Below are 19,558 nucleotides of genomic sequence, written 5' to 3'. Positions count from 1 at the left end.
CAAAAAGAATGTTATGGGCTACGGCTAGAAGTGCCAGATTGCAGGCTTTGGGCAGTACCAACTGCTGTATTACCTCACCCTCTAGCCCTCCCTCAGGGGTCCACTCTCTGTACAGTAACCTTTTGTTCCAGTATATAGACTCCCCTTTTCCTTGAGACTCAGGTACTTCCTTTGCTACCTCCCTCAAGCCTTGTAAGGTAGGGTCCAAAAGCTGAGCCTGTCTCAACTCTACCTTTGTGACCCTTCCCAGCTCCCTTTTCACAGGAAGCCTGGTATCTTCTGACAGTGGTTCCTCACTGTCAGCCTGGGTACTTCCACTCCTCAGTCCTTATAGTCACCCTGTCCATGGAAGCATCAGTACCTACTATCAGCTGTGGCTCACTTTCAGGCTCACTGCTACAGGGCATCTCCCTCCCTGAAATAGCCATATCACCAGCCCCAGCTTCAGGTATGGGGTCTGTCTGGGTCTCCCCCAGGCTACCAGACCCACATACATGTCTCCAAGCCTGACTGCATGTAACTGTATGCACACAAGGTACCGGATTATCAAAATCATTTCTATTAAGACAGCTGCAGGGATATCTTCAAACATACCTAACTGATTGCTTCCTTTTCCACCCTTCCAGTCAACGTGATCCCTAGCCAAAGGTATTTGGAATGGGGTCCCTCTTAAAGCTCTGTCTGAGGTTGACTGCACAAGCAAGTACTGCTTCTCTTTAACCACTGCAGGCTTCACAATGGTTATGTCAGAGGCTGTGTCTCTCTCTTAGCAGTGGCCTGTCTTCCATCCACTAAGATAGGATACAAACTCCAGTGCCCCTGTTGTCTCCAGACAATTCGTCACTGGCATGCTTTTATTCCCACTTGCTGGCTCCCTCACCTTTTGTTCCCCACCTTGCTTCAGTGGACATTTGTATGCTACATGTCCCCTCTGATTACACTTAAAACATCTAAACCTTGATCCTGGCTGTGTACCTGAACTATTGGCTTACCCTGCTACTGGTGGACTCTGTTGGGGTAGTTTAGGCTGCCCACCATGGGTTCCCTTATATCCATGTGCAGCACTGGGTATCCCCTTTTTGTGCAGTGGTGCCCTGCTTGCTAATTAGAGATCCCCATTTCTCCTCAATTCATCTGCTGAGTTACATTCCCAGTCTGCCAACCAGATTCTCATGTCTTCAGGCAAACTGCTAAGGGCTTGTTCCCTCACCAAAAGGTTTGCCAGCCTTTCAAAAGTGGTGACCTGACACCTACTCACCTACCTATGAAAATAAGTGCTTAACTCAGCAACATAGTCACATACACTTTCATCTGCCTTGCGTCAATGCTTTCAAAACTTTTTTTCTGTAAGCTTCAGGTGTTAACTTAAAACATTCCAATAAACATTGTTTAACTTTATCATAGTTTAAACAATCAGTATCAGAATTTAGAAACAGCAGTTACAGCTTTACCATGGAATAAGGGGGTCAGGAACCATATCCAGAGTCCTTGGTCAACATTATACTGTTTACATACTCTTTCAAATATATGAGTAAAACAGTCAAAATTATCACCATCTGTAAACTGTGGAAGACGTTTACTGAACCCTTATTTCTTCTGGGGTTCAGTTATTCTTTTCCCCGTTACCTTCATGACACGGACAAACAGCCAGCATCTCCCTCTCATGTTGCCACTGTTTCTCATTTTCTCATTTTCTTCAGCCTTAAAATGCTGCAGTCTCTCTGCTAATTCTGATTCCATATGTTTTCCCTGCCATAGTCTCTCTGCTGATTCTGATTCCAAATGTTTGGCCTCCAGTTCATTTAGTAATCCATCTGGAGTTAAAGAGACTTGAGCTGTCATGTTTTTGAAGGCTGCACATCCTTATCAACAGACCGGCTATCTTCCTGGTTGCTGGTCCATGCTGAAGCTGTGATTAAAGCTGAAATAATTTCCTCTTTAGTCAGGGTGGCATACATCAGTCCTTTGACTTTGTACACCTTGGCCAACTGGTTCTTTTTCGGGTTATACTAATCCTCTGCTGACATATTTGCCTCCTTCCCTGACTAAACTAAACTAACAAAAATAAATAAAACTGTTGTGAAAATGAAAGTCTGTATGGCTATTGAGAGCACACACACCTTCAGTGACAACCACCCACAGGCTGCTTAAGTTCAATTTATATCCCATAACTACCAGCAATATGTGATGGTCCATACTCCAGACTAGTAACCAAGGAGCCTCAATCCTCACCACTGACACTGGTGAAGGATGGCCATTAGGATAAAAATGGATACACACAGTATTTTCAGATGCAGCTCTCTGCACCAAGCACAACTTCTCTTAAGAGCACATAGGGAGCATACTCCAGACCTGGGGCTGGACTCTCTCTCTCTCTCTCTCTCTCTCTCTCTCCAGGCCCCAAACAAGACTCCAGTCTAACCACTTTGGAGCACTGTGTCCCTGTTCCAAACAGCTGACACTCACACTTGGATATTTGATTTACACACACACACACACACACACACACACACACACACACACACACACACACACACACACACACACACACACACACACACACACACCTGGGAAAGACTGGCACAGATTTACCAGCTGTGCCCCCTCTGCCCAGACTATAAGGTAATTATGCTGCTACCAGTCAGCTACTCTAACGCTCTTACAAGGGTACACAATTATACTGAGTAAAATTAATACTAATACAAATAGGTTCATAGGTATGTACTAGGCTATTGGCCCTAGGGCCTATATAAGCCTAGCCAAAAAGGTACCCTGGTTTTCACCACCCAAGTAAATTATTTTCCTGTGCCCCTGTCGAGCAGAGCCACAGAGGTGATCCCCAGGGTGAATTTCCTACTTCCCATCCAGTCATCAAGATTTTTCTTGAAGAGTGCTAATAAGGAGCTTTATTTGATATAGATAGGTAGTTTGTTCCAGAGTATGGGAAGTCTCTGGGACAGGAATCTATCCCTCCAGCATCTTCTGTTTATTATGGTGACAAGGTTTAGGTCCATAAAGCGTGCAGCTCGGCGGGATTGGGATTTCTTTAAGTGGAGCATGTCCAACAGCTCTGGGTTTGACATAGCTTTGTATGTTAAGCAGGAATCGCCTCTGCATAGGCGATATGTGACGGAGTAAACCTGGAGTTTTTTGAGATGGTCTGCATAGGGCATCTGTTTTAGGCCGGTAATCATCTTTGTGAGGTATTTCTGTGGCCTTTCTAGTTGTTGTAGATGTCTTGTGAGGTACATACCAAAAGGGGGCATTGTACTCTATAATGGGTCTAATGAGTGATGAGTAGAGGGGAACAATGACATCTTTTTTTCCTGGATGAGAAACCTTTTGTGATGAGGTGTGCCATATAGAAGGATTTCCTGACTACTGTGATGATGTGATTATCAAAGGAGGGACTACTGTCCACCTGTGTCCCAAGGTCTCTTATCACACTTTCAGTGTTAAGTAGACTACCACCTATGTGGTAGCTCATGAGTACAGAATTTTTACCAAAGGGGGATAACAATGCACTTTTTGGCATTCAGCTTGAGGCCATGGCTTTGTCACCAGGCATCTGTCTTAGTGAGGCTCTTTTGTAGGATGTCCACATCATTAGGAGTTTCGATTATGGCTCCTAGTTTGCAGTCATCTGTGAACTTCATTAGCCAAAGACCTTCTGTGTTAGCCTGTACTTCAGAAAAGTAGATTCCAAACAGGAGAAGGCCCAGGACTGAACCCTGTGGTACTCCACTTGTCACTGGTCTGAAGTCGGATTTGGAGTCCGCTACTTTCACAGTGTGAGTTCTGTTAGTGAGCCAGTTGGTAACCCATCTTGTGACGTAGGGATTTATACCTAGTTTAGTAAGTTTATCTATAATTCCAGAGTGGGGGATGGTGTCAAAAGCATTGGCAAGATCAAGATAGGCCTTACCCTTGCCTACGTCTTTGGTGACTGCTTCAAAGAAGTCTATCAGGTTTAGGAGACATGATCTGCCTTTTACAAACCTGAACTGGGTGAGGTCCAAAGTTTGGAGATTACCAATTGTCTTTGTTTATATGTTCTATGATGATACATTCCATGGCCTTGCAGACCAGGCTTGTTAGGCTAATGGGGTGGTAGTTCCCAGGGTCCGTGGTGGCCCCCCCCTTTGTGGAGTGGGATAACCATCGCTTTGCACCATTCAGTGGGCACAAATCCTGAGGTGAGGCTTTGATTAAACATGCTGCTTAGGTGGGGTGCCAGTTCATTCTGTAGTTCATCTAGAACACAGCCTGGGATATTGTCAGGTCCCATGGATGCTGTGTTCTTGCCTTTGGAGAGTGTGATTTTTACCTGTGCAGCCGTGATTACAAGAACTTTGCTTTCTTCCGGTATAGAGATGGGCCCTTTAGGGGGTGAGAGGGGGATAAAGTTAGCACTGAACCCAATGGCCAGGATGTTGGAAATATCAGTTGGTTCTGTATATTTAGTGCCATTGTGCTGTAACTCAGAGCAGATCTGAGTATTGCCATTGAAATTCTTGACATAGCTATAGAATGCTTTGTGGATGTCTTTAGAATCAGTAGCAATTTTGTTTTCATAACTAGCTTTGGAGAATTTTATGAGGGATCTCAGCTTCTTACTGAGGCTGACCAGGGAGTTCCTACAATCATGGGATTTTACTCTTTTTTTGCAACAGTTTCTTTCTTCTGTTGTAGAGTTTGTTTATGGCAGGGGACCACCAGATTAGCTTCCTTTTTGTGGAGGATAGCATATTGGTTCTGTTAGGGATAGCATGATCCATGCACTCGTGTAAGTGCTTATAAAGTGCATTTGTGTAGGATTCAGCAGTTGTACCTCTATTGTTCATCTGCATGGATGTCGTGAAGTTTGCTACTTCTGTCTTAAGAAGCGTGAAGTTGGCTTTGGAGAAATTTTTTACGGTGGTTTCCCTAATCGGGGGGTGGGGGTGGGATGTGGATGTCTAGGATGATTAGCTTGTGTTCGGATCTGACCAACGTGGAATTGACCTCTGGTGTGGAACACCAGTCGCCCATGTTGGTAATGACCAGGTAGAATTTGACCAATGTTTTCAGGGGCGGCCACAGTGTCACTAAAATAAGCATAAGTACTCTTAAGTTGTTAAAAGTATTTTCTAAAAGACCAGCCACAGGTATAGAAATATTTAATAATAAATAATAAAATAGAAAAAACATAAGAATACTGAATATCTAGTTGCAATAAACGCTAGATTTTCAATCACAGGAGATATAAAAAATAACACAGTTGGATAGATTCATGCAAAAAAAATACTTAATTAATCTGACTATATTTTCCTGACTGACTAAATAATTACTGTTCCCTAGTTCAGTTACTTACTACAGCAAGGCAATGCAAGGTTTTTTGTTACCATTTATTTCCTGAAGACTATGAAGTTTGAAATTCAAATGGCTGTCATTATTTAGTGAATTTATTCCTTCAGTGATTTGCCACAAAAATCCTGAAAACCACATTTATGAGGAACAGAACAAAAATATGAGGCATACATTCACAAGTGGTGGTGGCTAGGGACTTTAGTTTCATAGTTTCATAGTTTAGTACTAGGCTATCTGCCCTGGGGCATTTGCAAGCCTAGCCCTAGAGATGTGGCTTTCGCCCCCCCATGTAGTGGTACTAAGGTGTATAGAATACATTTAGAATACTGTGCCTTTGTCTAGTAGTGACACATTGAAGACCCCCTTACTTATTAAAATTAGTTTACTGTGCCTCTGTCAAGTAGCGACACAGGGGTGACCCCCGGGGTAAACCTACAATCTCCCATCCACTCATCAAGATTTCTCTTGAAGAGAGTCAGTGAGGGGCTCTGCCTAACATGGACTGGGATTTTGTTCCAGAGTATGGGAAGCCTCTGAGTTATGAATCTGTCCCTCCAGCATGTTCTATTCATGTTTGTACTGATGTTTAAATCTTTGGCTCTCGTGGTTCTTATGGATTTGGATTTTTTGAGGTGGAGCATGTCTGTCAATTCCTGGTTGGACATGGCCTTGTACGTCAGGCACAGATCACCTTTGAGCAGGCGGTATGCTACTGAATAGAGCTGGAGTTTCTTTAGCCTGGCAGCATATGACATATATTGGAGACCCTTGATCCTCTTGGTGAGGTACTTCTGGGGTCTCTCCAGCTGTTGTAAGTGCCGGGTGAGGTACATACCAAATGGGGCATTGTACTTAATCATGGGCCTGATAAGGGAGGAGTACAGGGGCACAATGACCTCCTTTGATCTGGATGTGAACCCCTTCATGATTAGGTGGGCAAGGTAGAAAGTCTTTCTAACCACTTTGGCAACGTGGGTGTCAAATGAGAGGTCACTATCAACTTGGGTCCCCAGGTCTCTGATTACTTTTTTGGTACTCAGTGGGTTACTGTCTATGTGATAATTTGTGGGTACTTTGTTTTTCCCAAAGGGGATGACTATACATTTCTTGGCATTCAGTTTAAGGCCATGATTCCGGCACCAGTTGTCCGCTTCGTGAGGCCTTTCTGTAGGATGTATGTGTCAGCTGGTGTATCGACTATGGCGCCTAGTTTGCAGTCATCTGCAAACTTTGTCAGCCACAACCCTCCCATGTTTGCTTTCACATCTGAGAAGTAAATGCCGAACAAGAGGGGTCCCAGGACAGAGCCCTGTGGGACACCACTTGTGACTGGCTTTGAGTCTGACATGGCTCCCGCAATCTTGACTTTATGGGTTCTGTTCTTTAGCCAGTTTGCAACCCATCTTGTGACATATGGATTTACATTTAAGCTGTTTAGCTTATCTATGATCCCCGAGCGGGGTATTGTGTCGAAGGCTTTAGCCAAGTCCAGGTAGGCTGTATGGACTGCCTTGCCCTCATCAATGGCTCTAGTGACTGTTTCAAAAAAGTCAACCAGGTTCAAAAGGCAGGATCTGCCCTTTACAAAGCCGAACTGGGTGGGATCAAGTGTCTGTAGGTCCCCAATGTCGTTGTTTATGAGTTCCATAATAATTCTTTCCATAGCTTTGAAAACCAGGCTGGTCAAGCTTATGGGGCGGTAGTTCCCAGGGTCTGTAGTGGAGCCTCCCTTGTGGAGTGGGACCACTGTTGCTGTACGCCAGTGTTCAGGTACATATCCTGTAGTAAGGCTAAGGTTAAATAACATTTTTATATGTGGGTTTAGCTCCTCTTGGAGTTCACGTATCAAGCAGCCGGGGATACCATCAGGTCCCATAGATGCTGTGTTTTTTGCTTTGCTGAGGGCGGTTCTCACCTGGACATCAGAGATGACAGGGAGGTTACATTCAGCTGGGATGAGTATTTCTTCTTTTGGAGGTGAGGGAGGGGAGAAATTTGCACTGAACCTGTCTGCCAGAATGTTGGCAATATCTGTGGGTTTGGTAAATTTTTTGTCGTTGTGTTCTAACTCTGAGCATATCTGAGGGTTTCCGCCCAGGTTTCTAACATAACTGAAGAATGCCTTGTGGTTATCTTTAGTGTCCCTGGCGATTTTTCTCTCAAAGTTGGCCTTGGATGTTTTTATGAGAGAACGTAGCTTTCTACTAGTGCTGATCAGAGATGCCTTCCCTTTATGGGATTTTGCTCTATCTTGCAGTAGCTTCCTTCTTTTGTTACACAATTTGTTTATGGCTGGGGTCCACCAGACAGGATGCTTTCCTTTGGTGGAGAGGGTCTTGGTTTTATTTGGGATTGCACGAGCCATGGATTCTTGGAGATGTCTGTAGAAAGCATTTGTGTAGGATTCAGCATTGTGGGATGTGGTTTCCATTGGCCTTGTGGGCTTAAATGATACCATCTCAGTCTTGAGAAGTGTAAAGTCGGCTTTTGAGAAGTTTCTCACTGTAGTCTTTTGTGCTGGGGGTGGAGGTGGTAAATGTATATCCAGGGTGATTAGTTTGTGGTCAGATATCACCAGTGAGGGGAATACTTCCGGTGTGGAGCATTTTGTCCCCATGTTTGTGATGATCAGGTCTAGTATATTATCCCCCTTGTGGGAGAGGTGACTAGCTGTTCCATTGCATTTGAGTTTATGAATTCCAGGAACCTTTGGGCTAGGGTGTTAGGGCTAGAATAGTGCACCCAGTCTATGTTAGGGTAGTTGAAGTCTCCCAATATGATGGTATTTGGTGAGACATTCATATCTTCCAATGTCTTCAGGAAGGCTGAGTGGGGTTCTTGAGATTGGGAGGGTGGTCTGTAACATGCAACCAGTTGTATAGCAGTTTTGCCTATGGTTAGCTGCACCTGGATGGTCTCCGATGCTTCATGAGTTGCCACTAACCTGGAGGTGTGGGTATCCTTGATGAATATGGACACTCCCCCTCCCTTTGTGGTTCGGCCCGGGATTTGGGGCCGAAAAGCATGATACGAGGTAAAGTCTGGTAGCGCTGGGGTGCTCTCAGGAGCCTTGAACCAGGTCTCAGTTACAGCGCAGACATCAATGTTCTCCATACTGAGGAGTGCTTTGAGAGCCTGCATCTTGAGATTTAGACTTCTGGCGTTGAGCAGCATTACCCTTAATTTTTTTCCATTTTTGTTTTCTAAGGAGGTGGGTTCATCTTTTGAGCCTTGCCTAAAAAAGGCACTATGGGGGTGGCAAGAGCCTTAGCCAATATCCGGAAGCCCAGTGGTGACAGGTGCAAGCCGTCCCTTGTGAAGCAGCGTGGCTTGTCCAGCATGTCATCCCAAGCAGACAGACATTGGATCCCCCTAGAATGACACCAGTAATTGAGCCAATTATTAAAGCTGATCATCTTGTCTTTGTATTGTGGCATCATTCTTGGTGAGGGCAGGATGCTGCTCTGGGTCAGGGTCACACCAGCCTGGGCTACATAATCAGAGAGCTCCTCTATGTCTCTTTTCATGTAGTCCAAGGAGGTACGTCTCAGGTCATTCACGCCGGCATGGACAATGACGGAGTCATATTTGTACGTGCTTTTGAGTGACCTTAGTGCGTGTGTTATATGGCGGATCCTAGCCCCCGATAGGCAGTTTACCGTTACTCTCTCCTTGCTCAGCCTGGTAAGTGGGACGTCAGTGTGTCTAACTAGAGAGCCACCTATCACTAGTGTATCAGGCATAGTGTTTGGCCTTAAGGGCTGTGATTTATTGACACACCGATTTATTGAAGTATGTGTTGCATGTGTTATGTTTTGAGGTGGTGGATTTTTGGGTGTCTGCTTTGGGAGCCTCTGTTGTTTTGGTAAGTTTTTTAATAGAGCCTCCGAGTATGTTTTTGTGTTATTATGTGCTTGATTTGCAGTTGGGGTAGGTCTATATGTGACTGGGTTTGTTGTGTGTGTGGTTACCTTCTCCTCCTGTCTGGTCTTGCCAGTCCTGAGTTGAGAGAGTTCAGCCTCCAGTTTGGCTATATAGTTGCATCTCTCACATGTATTTGTGTTTGTTGGGAGGAGGAGAGGGTTGTCTGTGTACATGAGACAATTATAGCATTGTCTCAAGATTCCCAGATTAACCAGCTGACCAGGAGAAGATGCTAGCAATCTACCACTCGACATGCTAGAATATTATAAGAGAGTGCTGTGCCTTTAAGGGAAGTGGTTGGGGTGGTAGGTGGATGTAGTGCTACTTGAGTTTGAGAGTGCTTGCTTAGAAGAGAAGCTTTGAGAACAAGTGCTATGCTTATAATATAACGAGTAGACTGGTTATTCTAAGAGTAGAGTTTTCTAAGGGAAAATTTGAAGAGCAGACTCGGCAGAGCCAGAAAAAGGTTAACCCTGTTTAACCGGTGCTGCACTATGCGCACAATCGCGCAAAGCCACGCAAATGCGGATTTTAAACAGGGAACTTCAAAAGAGCTAGAAATGGTCCAAAACAACCAATTACTACAAGTCTTGTGCTGAGGTCACTCCTTCAGGGACAGATAGGCTGCTCAAGGCTCCCCACTGCCACTGGTGAGCAAAGAAACGTCCTTCTTATCCAAGTAAGGAAATGGACAACACAGGAACTACACCACAGCCCAGAATACAGCAAAGCCTGTAAACTGGTCTAAACTAGTCGAGGAGAGGCGGGAAAACAAGGATTATTTTTTTGGTTTTTTTTTGTTTTTAGATAGAAAACACCCAGAAATACAGAAGGCAGCAATAAATCAGTTACACAGGCTAGCACACTTTGGTGGGCAGCCTCAACAGTTAAATTAAACAAACAAACAACAGATTTTTGATAAATTTTTGACCAGGTAAAATTTTAAGTGCAGATTCTATATAATGCAGCAAACAGTTAAAAAAACAGTATAAGCTTGTTTAAAATAAGCAAGAGAAGGTGTTCCAAGTAAAAAACAGAAAAAAATACTTAAATCTGGAAAGTAGTCGCTTTTCTCAGTTCTCTGTAGCTAGGACCACTCTGCAGGACCTTTTAAGCTCTTTTTACCTGTACCCAATGTACAGCGTTTGAGCCTGAGTACCTCTAGCCACCAGGTGTATTCACCTGGGGCATTTACACACACACACACACACACACACACACACACACACACACACACACACACACACACACACACACACACACACAGTTCTGTTCAAGTAAATACCTGAAATCTTCAAAGAATAATGCTCCAGTTCTGACCCAAACTCCATTCACGAGAAGATAAAAAATACCTAAAAGCTCTGCAGTACCCACACTTTCAGCAGCAGCAGTCATTTCCTTCCTGAAATAAATTGTTTCCACCATTGAAGCAGTCCTTCCTAATTGTTTCCACCATTGAAGCAGTCCTTTTCAAGTGTTTGCCGGTTCGCAGCCAGCCGGTTTCCACTTGCAGATCCATTCAAACAGTGGAAGCAGCCAGCCAGAAATGCATGCACGTGAGCCATTGAGCTCAAGTGCACGATGACATCAGTTCAAAAAGCAAAGCTGGGAAAAATTCGGAAATTAAGGGGTGCCACTCAGGAATCGTGGCACCCTATTATTTGGACCCCAAAACTCAGTAAAAAATTAGTAATTCGGTACGGTTGGGAGGTATGAACCTCACAAATACATTTTTAACACAAGCATCTGTGCAAATCAGTGTGATACTCTTTACAAAACTCCAGATAGCTACCCTGGCATATGTTACACATGCACTGCCCTACTCTCACTTGCACAGATGGTACTACCTCATATCATCCCATCAATGTTGGATTGATGATAGTGGCAAAGAAAATATATGTGTCAAATATTTTATTTAAATGGAAAATGTAAAAAAATGGTTTGTTTTCTTTTCTGTTAAGGTATGCTTGCATATGTCTTAAATGATAATTTAGTAAAGGTGTTTAACAATTGCAGTGGAAATCACTTCTGGCTTTTTGCTGTGGCTAAAATTAAAAAAAATCTTGATGGGGTCCTGTATTTTGGTGGAAGGGAAGTGGGGGTGGTTACAGCAGGTTGGTAACTGTAACATATATGTACTACTTTAATATTTGATGAAGTCCTGCATCCAGGATGAAAGTGCTTATAGTTACAGGCTGTCAAAAATCATTTACAGAGTATATCTACTGTGGTTATGTTTTTATTATTTCTTTAATATATGCATGTGTATGTGTGCATGTGTTATACACCCCTAAAATTCCAGGTTTATGTGATATAAAAAAATGAGACCACAATAAATCATTTCAAAACTTTTCCCACCTTTAATGTGACCTATAGCCTGTACAATTCAATTGAAAAACAAACAAATCTGTTAGAGGAAAAATATAAAAAATAAAAAATGTACAATACTCTGGTTGCATAAGTGTGCACACCCTTAAACTAATACTTTGTTGTGCGTACACACCCTTAAACTAATACTTTGTTGAAGCGCCTTTTGATTTAATTACAGCATTCAGTCTTGTTGGGTAAGAGCCTATCAGCAGGACCATATCTTGACTTGCCAATATTTGCCAAGTCTTCCTTGCAAAAGCGCTCCAAATCTGTCAGACTGAGAGGGCATCTCTTGTGCACAGTCCTCTTCAGGTCACCCCAAAGATTTTCTATTGGATTTAGGTCTGGGTTCTGGCTGGGCCATTCCAAAACTTTAATTTTCTTCTGGTGAAGCCATTCTTTTATTGATTTGATTGTATGCTTGGGGTCATTGTCATGTTGAAAGGTGAAATTCCTCTTCATCTTCAGCTTTCTAGCAGACACCTGAAGGTTTTGGGTCAAAAGTGACTGGTATTTGGAACTGTTCATAATTCCCTCCACCTTGTCTAAAGCCCCAGTTCCAGCTGAAGAAAAGCAGCCCCAAAGCATGATACTGCCACCACCATGCTTCACCGTGCAGATGGTGTTCTTTTGGTGATGGCCAAAAAGTTCAACCTTGGTCTCATCAGACCATAACACATTTTCCCACATGCTTTTGGGAGACTTGATGTGTTGTTTTGCAATTTTAGCTGGACCTAGATGTTTTTCTGTGTAAGAAAAGGGTTCTGCCTTGCAACCCTACCCCATAGTCCAGACATATGGAGAATATGGGAGATTGTTGTCACATGTAGTACACAACCAGTACTCGCCAGAAATTCCTGCAGCTCCTTCAGTGTTGCTGTAGGTCTCTTGGCAGCCTCACTGACCAGTTTTTGTCTTGCCTTTTCATCAATTTTGGAGGGATGTCCAGTTCTTTGCAACGTCACTGTTGTCCCATATTTTCTCCATTTTTTGATGACTGTCTTCATTGTGTTCCATAGTATATCCAATGCTGTGGAAATTTTTTTGTACCCTTCTCCTGACTGATACTTTTCAACAATGGGATCTCTTTGATGCTTTGTAAGCTCTCAGTGAACCATGGCTTTTGCTGTAGCAGGCAAGTGAGTAAATACCAGGAGAATCCTACTAGGACAGCTGAATTTTACTTGGGGTTAATCAGAGTCTCTTTAATTGATGGCAGGTGTGTACCCAGGAAGACTGAATGCTGTAATTAAATCAAAAGGTGCTTCAACAAAGTATTAGTTTAATGGTGTGCAGACTTATGCAATCAGCATATTGTATGTTTTTTTTATTTTTTTATATTTTTCCCCTAACAGATTTGTTTGTTTTTCAATTGAATTGTACAGGTTATAGGTCACATTAAAGGTGGGAAAAGTTTTGAAATGATTTATTGTGGTCTTATTTTTTATATCACAAAAACCTGGCATTTTAACAGGGGTGTGTAAACGTTTTATATGCACTGTGTGTGTATATATATATATATATATATATATATATATATATATATTTGTGTCTGTGTGTGTATGTATATATATATATATATATATATATATATATATATATATATATATATATCTATATATATATATATAAAGATATGCAGCACAGTGGTGCAGTGATTAGCATTGTTGCCTCACAACAAGAGGTCCTCTAGTATGGTTTTCAGCTGGGGTGCCTTCTGTTAGGAGTTTGCATGTCTTACCTGTGTGCATGTGGCTTTTCTCTGGGTACTCTAATTTCCTCTAACATCCCAAAGATACGGTAGGTAGATTGGTGACTCTAAACTGTGTATGTGTCTTATACAGAGGAAGATCTGGCAATCTACTTCCATTCTCTGCCAGTTAGTAAATTCTGTGGATGGCTATGTCTGTTCATTGGGATGCTGTGGGAAGTTAGATGCAACTCCACATCATTAGATGGCTATATATCTATATATATTATATAATATAAATAGAATAGCTATGTGTATAAACAGAGATCTGTCTTGAGAGAGAGAGAGAGAGAGAGAGAGAGAGAGAGAGAGAAACAGAGTACAGCTTACTAGTAAACTAAAGAGACAAGTTCAAATAAAAGAACACACTGCAAAAAATTACTGAATGCAGTGGCAATTACTGAAATCCCAAACCTAAATACCAGTTGTTATCACCATGTATGTTCAGGAGCTGTAAACTACAATCAAAACTTAAATTTTTTTGTACATGTGTATGCCTTTAATGAAAAAAAATCACATCAGATTATTAAGCAAATAACTCAAGACCAAGAAAGTAAGAGAAATCTAAAAAGGAAAGACACATCTGTATGTTGTAAAATTTGAGAATTCTCTTTTTCAGAGAGAAAGATGTTCTGTCAGCATGTAAATTCTACTTTTGCGCTGCCTGGGAGGTATGATTACATTCTGAAGAACATTGTGTACTGAAACTGCTACTGTTTCCTGAGGTTTGTTGATTAGGAAACAGAAGCAAATGACTTCACACTGGTAAGGCACTAATTGAATTAGAACATCTACTTTCTCATCCAAGAGCCCCAAAAGTATTCATGCCATTATTAGTTGTCCTAATGAAGACATGAATAGTTGGTTACATGCATCACCCCCAGGCAGCCTAGGATTGATTTGCATTGCTAATATGTGTTACAAACTCTTTACGAGTGTGATTATTAAATGTCACAATGTAAATATCGCCATTGTTGTCCTTAAAATGTCATGGGTGGGCTGACATTTATTTTGGTCTGAAGCCTGCAAGGCTGCCTAAATTGTAATGCTATACACAAGCAAACAGCTATAAAACAGTTTGCTGAGATACGAGAAAGTCCCTTTCCAAGTAATTTGCATTACAACTGGCAGCCCAAGAACAGAAAGGAAACTTGCTTAAGTATCATATTTCACAGCTGGAATTAAAACAATTATGGGAAAATTCAGAAATGAAATATTTCTATGTTACAAGAAGACATTTTAAAGTACCTGTCACAGCAGCTCTTGGACACTTGCATTCTTCTTAGCCTGTTCCTGTGATTACATTCACTCTCCTAGCAACTGCTTGTCTGGGATAGGGCTGGTGAAGGTGGAGCAAAATTAAAGGTACAAACACCTATATAAGGTCACTAAAATATATGCAGGTGAAAGCTTTTTCACGTTTATCAACGTTCCTCCATTTACAATTTTTTATATATACACAGTGTCCTGGACATCATTTTAGGTGAGCTAGATGTTATCCTGGCAAGCAGTGGATGTAAGGCAGTAAATAAGCCTGGAGAGAGTTATAGTCCACTGCAGTTCATTTACTGAAATTAATGTTACTTTTAACATAAATTTTACTGAATTTACTTACATAGGAATTTAGGAAGTACTGCGGGAGTAGAGTGTCTGGTTGAAAAGAAAATAATCACAGAGTATAACAAATATACATGCTTCTTTACACAACGATAAACCTGCTTATTTTAACAAAACAGTATGTTAGATATGATATACATATAATGGAAAAGTGCTTGGTTGTCTTGTCTTATATAAAACACTCCCCCAGATTCTGCAAAGCCTTGCACAGAGTGCAGGATTAGTGCAGGAGCTCTTGCAGGCAATATGTCTGCCGTGCAATCCAGAAATAGCCTGCAGGGGCGTGCATGAGCGCTCCTGCACTAGTCCTGCACGGACTCAGCCCCTGTATGCAAATTAACCCATTTGCAGGAGAAATCCATGCAAATTAGGTGAATTTGCGATCCAGGAAGCTAGAAACCGACAGTGCAGGACTAGTGTAATCTGCAGAAATGTACTCAGTTAGTAACTGAGTACATTTCTGCAAATTCCAATACGGAGCCGTGACAGCTCTAAATAAAGGGTGCATATCATTCAGGAAGCATGCCAATAGCCAAGTATAAGACCACTGGCATTGAAAACAGTTTAAAAAATAAAAAAAATCAACTTTTATTTTTTTTAGCCAATCTCGGCTGTTTAAGCATAGGGCAGCGGCGCACAGACAAGATCGGGCTAAAAATAAAAAAAAACAAAAAAAACAAAAAAGCATTCTAACCAAAATCACTATTCTGCCATTATAGTTAATGGCAGGCAGAAGACAACATGGCCAGTGAGTAGTGGTTGCTAAGGGGGAGGCTCAGTGTGAGACATGTAACTATGCATTAGCAGGCAATCCTATGCAAATGAGGGGAATGATAGTGAATCCCAGATTTCCCCAGCATGCTAGTCAGCTCCCAACAGTGTAAGAGCAGGAATAGCTTAGTGCAAGCCTAGGAGTTAGCTGACATCATAGGCGTGTGTGTCAGGCATACTGTAAGCAGACTGGAGCCCTGTGGCTCAGGTTTGTTCCTAGCTAAGCACAGCCTGGCAAGGGGGTGTGTCTGATTCTGCCTAGCACTCTTTACATTGCTTAAGCAGGTGTGCACATTGCACACCAGGTTTTAAAGAAAAAAAAGGTAAACCAGGAAATAGCAGCTCTATGCACATTTGAGCACTGTGTTCGTGCGGCACGCCCCTGGGCTTAAACAGGAAGGCAAAGGGAAGGGAAACAGTAGCAGGAAGTTAATCAAGGAGAACTAGCATAGCTGGCAAGTAAAATGTATCAGAATCAACCAATTACACAGGCAGCAGACCAGCCCAGAACACTACTATAAACTATGCAAACACCTTCCACTCTGGTTTTTCCTATACTCTACACCACCGGTGTATACAAGGGGGGAAGTTTTAACAGACAAAACAACAAAATGATAGGGGCTGCAATAGCTTTCATACAATAACTTGTGGAAGAGACTGAGGGTGGTGAGTATGTGAATTCTGTCGACCAACCCACAGTGAGGAGATGGAGAAGAGTGTACAGACCCAGGATAACCTACCAGGGGCTACATGAGCTGGAGATAGTGGAGCACTATAGGGTGGACAGGGACCTCCTACAGCAAATAGTTGAGCTGTGCCGGCCATGCCTGAAACACAGAACTAACAGAGGGGAACCCATCCCAGTGTATATCAAGGTATGTGTAGGCCTAAGAATGCTAGCTACAGGTGCCTTCCAAAGGCCAACTAGGGATATGATGGGTATCTCGCAGGCATCAGCATCCAGGGTACTCCACCAGTTCCTGGATGCCATGTCAGCACATGCCAGTGAGCACGTATATTTCCCCAACACCCATGAGGTGTTGGCGAGCAATATGCAACTGTTCCACCAAATAGCAGAATACCCTGAGGTAGTGGGTGATATAGACTGCATGCACATATGCATCAAAGCACCACCCGGTGAGCAGGGTAGGGTCTACATCAACCACAAGGGCTTCCCCTCCATCAACTGCCAGGTCGTGTGCAATGCCCTGGGCATAATAATGAATGTGTGTGCTGGCTGCACTGGAAGCTATCACGATTCCCACATCTGGCATCTGATGCAGCGGTACCAGAGATTTGCCAGTAGAGACATCCTTGACGTTCGCCTAGTGGGGGATGCTGGATACGCACTGGAGCCGTGGCTGATGACACTCATCAGAAATGCACACACCTGAACAAGAACCCCATAATGAGGCACACGCACAGACCAGAATTATAATAGAGCATGTGTTTGGGATGCTCAAGTCACGGTTCCGGGGGCCTGGACACATCTGGTGGAGCCTTGCAGTATTCACCAGCTACATGTACCCAAATTGTCATCGTATGTGCCATGCTACACAATATGATCCTGCAGAAACAGCTGAAGCAGGAACAGCATAGGGCAGGGCCACAAAGCCCCCCACCATTTCCAAGGCCTGCAGAGGCACAGAGTGACTCGGAGGAGAAACAACCTGAGCCTGCCCCTGTAGGCAAAAGAAGGCGTGCTCAGTATGCTCTGTCCTTGGCAAAGAGGCAATGCATAGCACATACACTGACACAGGAGGGACCCAGGGAATAACACTTCTCTCTGACTCTCACATACAGTAAAAGGGATGCCAAAAATGACACTACCTGTGCTCAACCATGTGTAGGGAGTATACTACGTGCATCCAACATAGGCAGCCCTGCAGCACCACCCTCAAAACTGGGACACCCACAAGGTAAGTGACTCACATATGCCAGTCAGGGAGGTTCACATACTCAACAACAGTCACAGCAAGCAGGACAGGTGTAAGAAACACAAACAAAGCCTGTGCTATGGCCTCTGAATGATGCCTATGTGTAACCCCCCCCAGGCCTACAAAGACAAACTACAGCAGGTCAGGCAGTGGGATGTTAGTTCTGAAGGGTAGGAAGTCAGAAACTAATATGTAGGTCAATCAAAGCTAAGACCTGTAGTACACTGATATGCCTCTAGTCAGCATGATAGGTTAGAATGCAGGGAGTAACTGACATACCAGTACAGTCATAGCAAATGTGTACAAGTGTCAGGTGTGCCCCTCCATCCTACGTAGAAATGTAATAACAGTCAGGTGTCCCCCCCACAATCCTGTGTAGAAATGTAATAACAGTCAGGTGTGCCCCCCAATCTGGTGTAGAACTGTAGTAACAGTCGGGTGTGCCCCCCCCAAATCCGGTGTAGAAATGTAGTAACAGTCAGGTGTGCCACCCCCAATCCTGTGAAGAAATGTAGAAACAGGCAGGTGTGCCATCCCCAATCCTGTGAAGAAATGTAGAAACAGTCAGGTGTGCTGCCTCAAACCGTACCTATTTATGTAGTAACAGTCTGGTGTGCACTCCCCCAATCCTGTGATGAAATGTAGAAATAATCAGGTGTGCCCCCCCCCCAATCCTGTGTAGAAATGTAGAAACAGTCAGGTGTGTCCCTTCCCAATCCTGTGTAGAAATGTAGTAACATTCAGGTGTGCCCCCCCCCACAACCCTATATAGAAATGTAGTAACATGTATCTGTAGGTATAATACCAGTGGAGCACATATGCACAGCGGTGGCCAAGGTAGCAGGATAGGTTGTAGCATCTGCACAATATGCAGGCATGTGTGTGTTAGGTTGGTGTGTGTTTCATATTGTGTGAGAGTGGTCGGTATACATGCATGTTGAGGTAAGACCTGGTGGCCATTGCCCACTACTGCTGCTGACAGGGAAAAGTCCTCACAACTGCAGTGCCAAACACAATACCCACCAGTATAACACAAGCTAGCAATAAGCCATTTTAAATGTATGGTGGTAATATGTGTCACCATCTAAAAGACTGCCATGCCATGGCTGTTGGGATAGATATACAAGCAGTACACAGGGGAAAGTACCCCAGACATACAGTATATATTGTGTCACTGTGAAATGGACACACCCTTGGAATAGTACATACAGGTTAGCATCACATTATCTGGTCCTGTAGTAGGGGATACCGGTGTTGTCTGCCCAAACACTCGCAGATCACAAAGGAGGTCGGACTGATGTATTGTGAAACAGCTGATATACCTGCACATGCAAGCATAACTGGAATGCCCAATGCATATCTGTGTGTCAGATGCAAGTAGTGTCCATAGCACACATGCACCCAGCTCATGCATACACCACCCACAGGTACCTCTCTGGTTGTACCACTGCTATGGGGAATGGGTACAATATGACCCCACCTGTATATGGCAATAGTGAAAGAATGCAGCATGCAGTGCAGGTGTCCCATGCAGGTGTGTTGGCAGCTGTAGGTAGCACCCTGCCAGCATCCACATCACCTGATCAAGAGTGATAGAAGGTATTGGCATGAACACCTAGCACACCTACCCTGTCACCCTTGGGGAATATACTGTATGGTGGTCTGAGACTGTAGGACTGACAGAATTCAAAGGCCTGCCACATCTGTCCCGCATCAACAGCTAATGGCCCACAGGCCTCTGTCAAGGGCCTGTGTCTCACACGTACTGCCAATGCATGTTATGTCATGAACACCCAATTAGCAACACAACACACTCCACATACGCCATATGCAAGGCCAT

The 19,558-nt window shown here is 43.4% G+C and overlaps 1 protein-coding gene across 1 annotated transcript in view; it reads right to left on the bottom strand.

The window, feature by feature from the left end:
* Positions 1-14,691, bottom strand: part of LOC122815267 (glutamic acid-rich protein-like) — a 212,078-nt gene extending 197,387 nt beyond the window's left edge. The window contains exon 1 of the mRNA XM_044087621.1: positions 14,642-14,691. The gene's annotated coding sequence lies outside the window, so the exon portion shown is untranslated. The remainder of the gene's footprint in view (positions 1-14,641) is intronic.
* Positions 14,692-19,558: the final 4,867 nt, after the last annotated feature.

Source organism: Protopterus annectens, chromosome 11.part0 (genome assembly GCF_019279795.1).
Source record: "Protopterus annectens isolate FY-2018-M chromosome 11.part0, PAN1.0, whole genome shotgun sequence".
In the NCBI taxonomy this organism is placed as follows: Eukaryota; Metazoa; Chordata; order Ceratodontiformes; family Protopteridae; genus Protopterus; species Protopterus annectens.
Note: the sequence above shows the minus strand (reverse complement) of the source record. Positions and strands in the feature narration are given on the sequence as shown.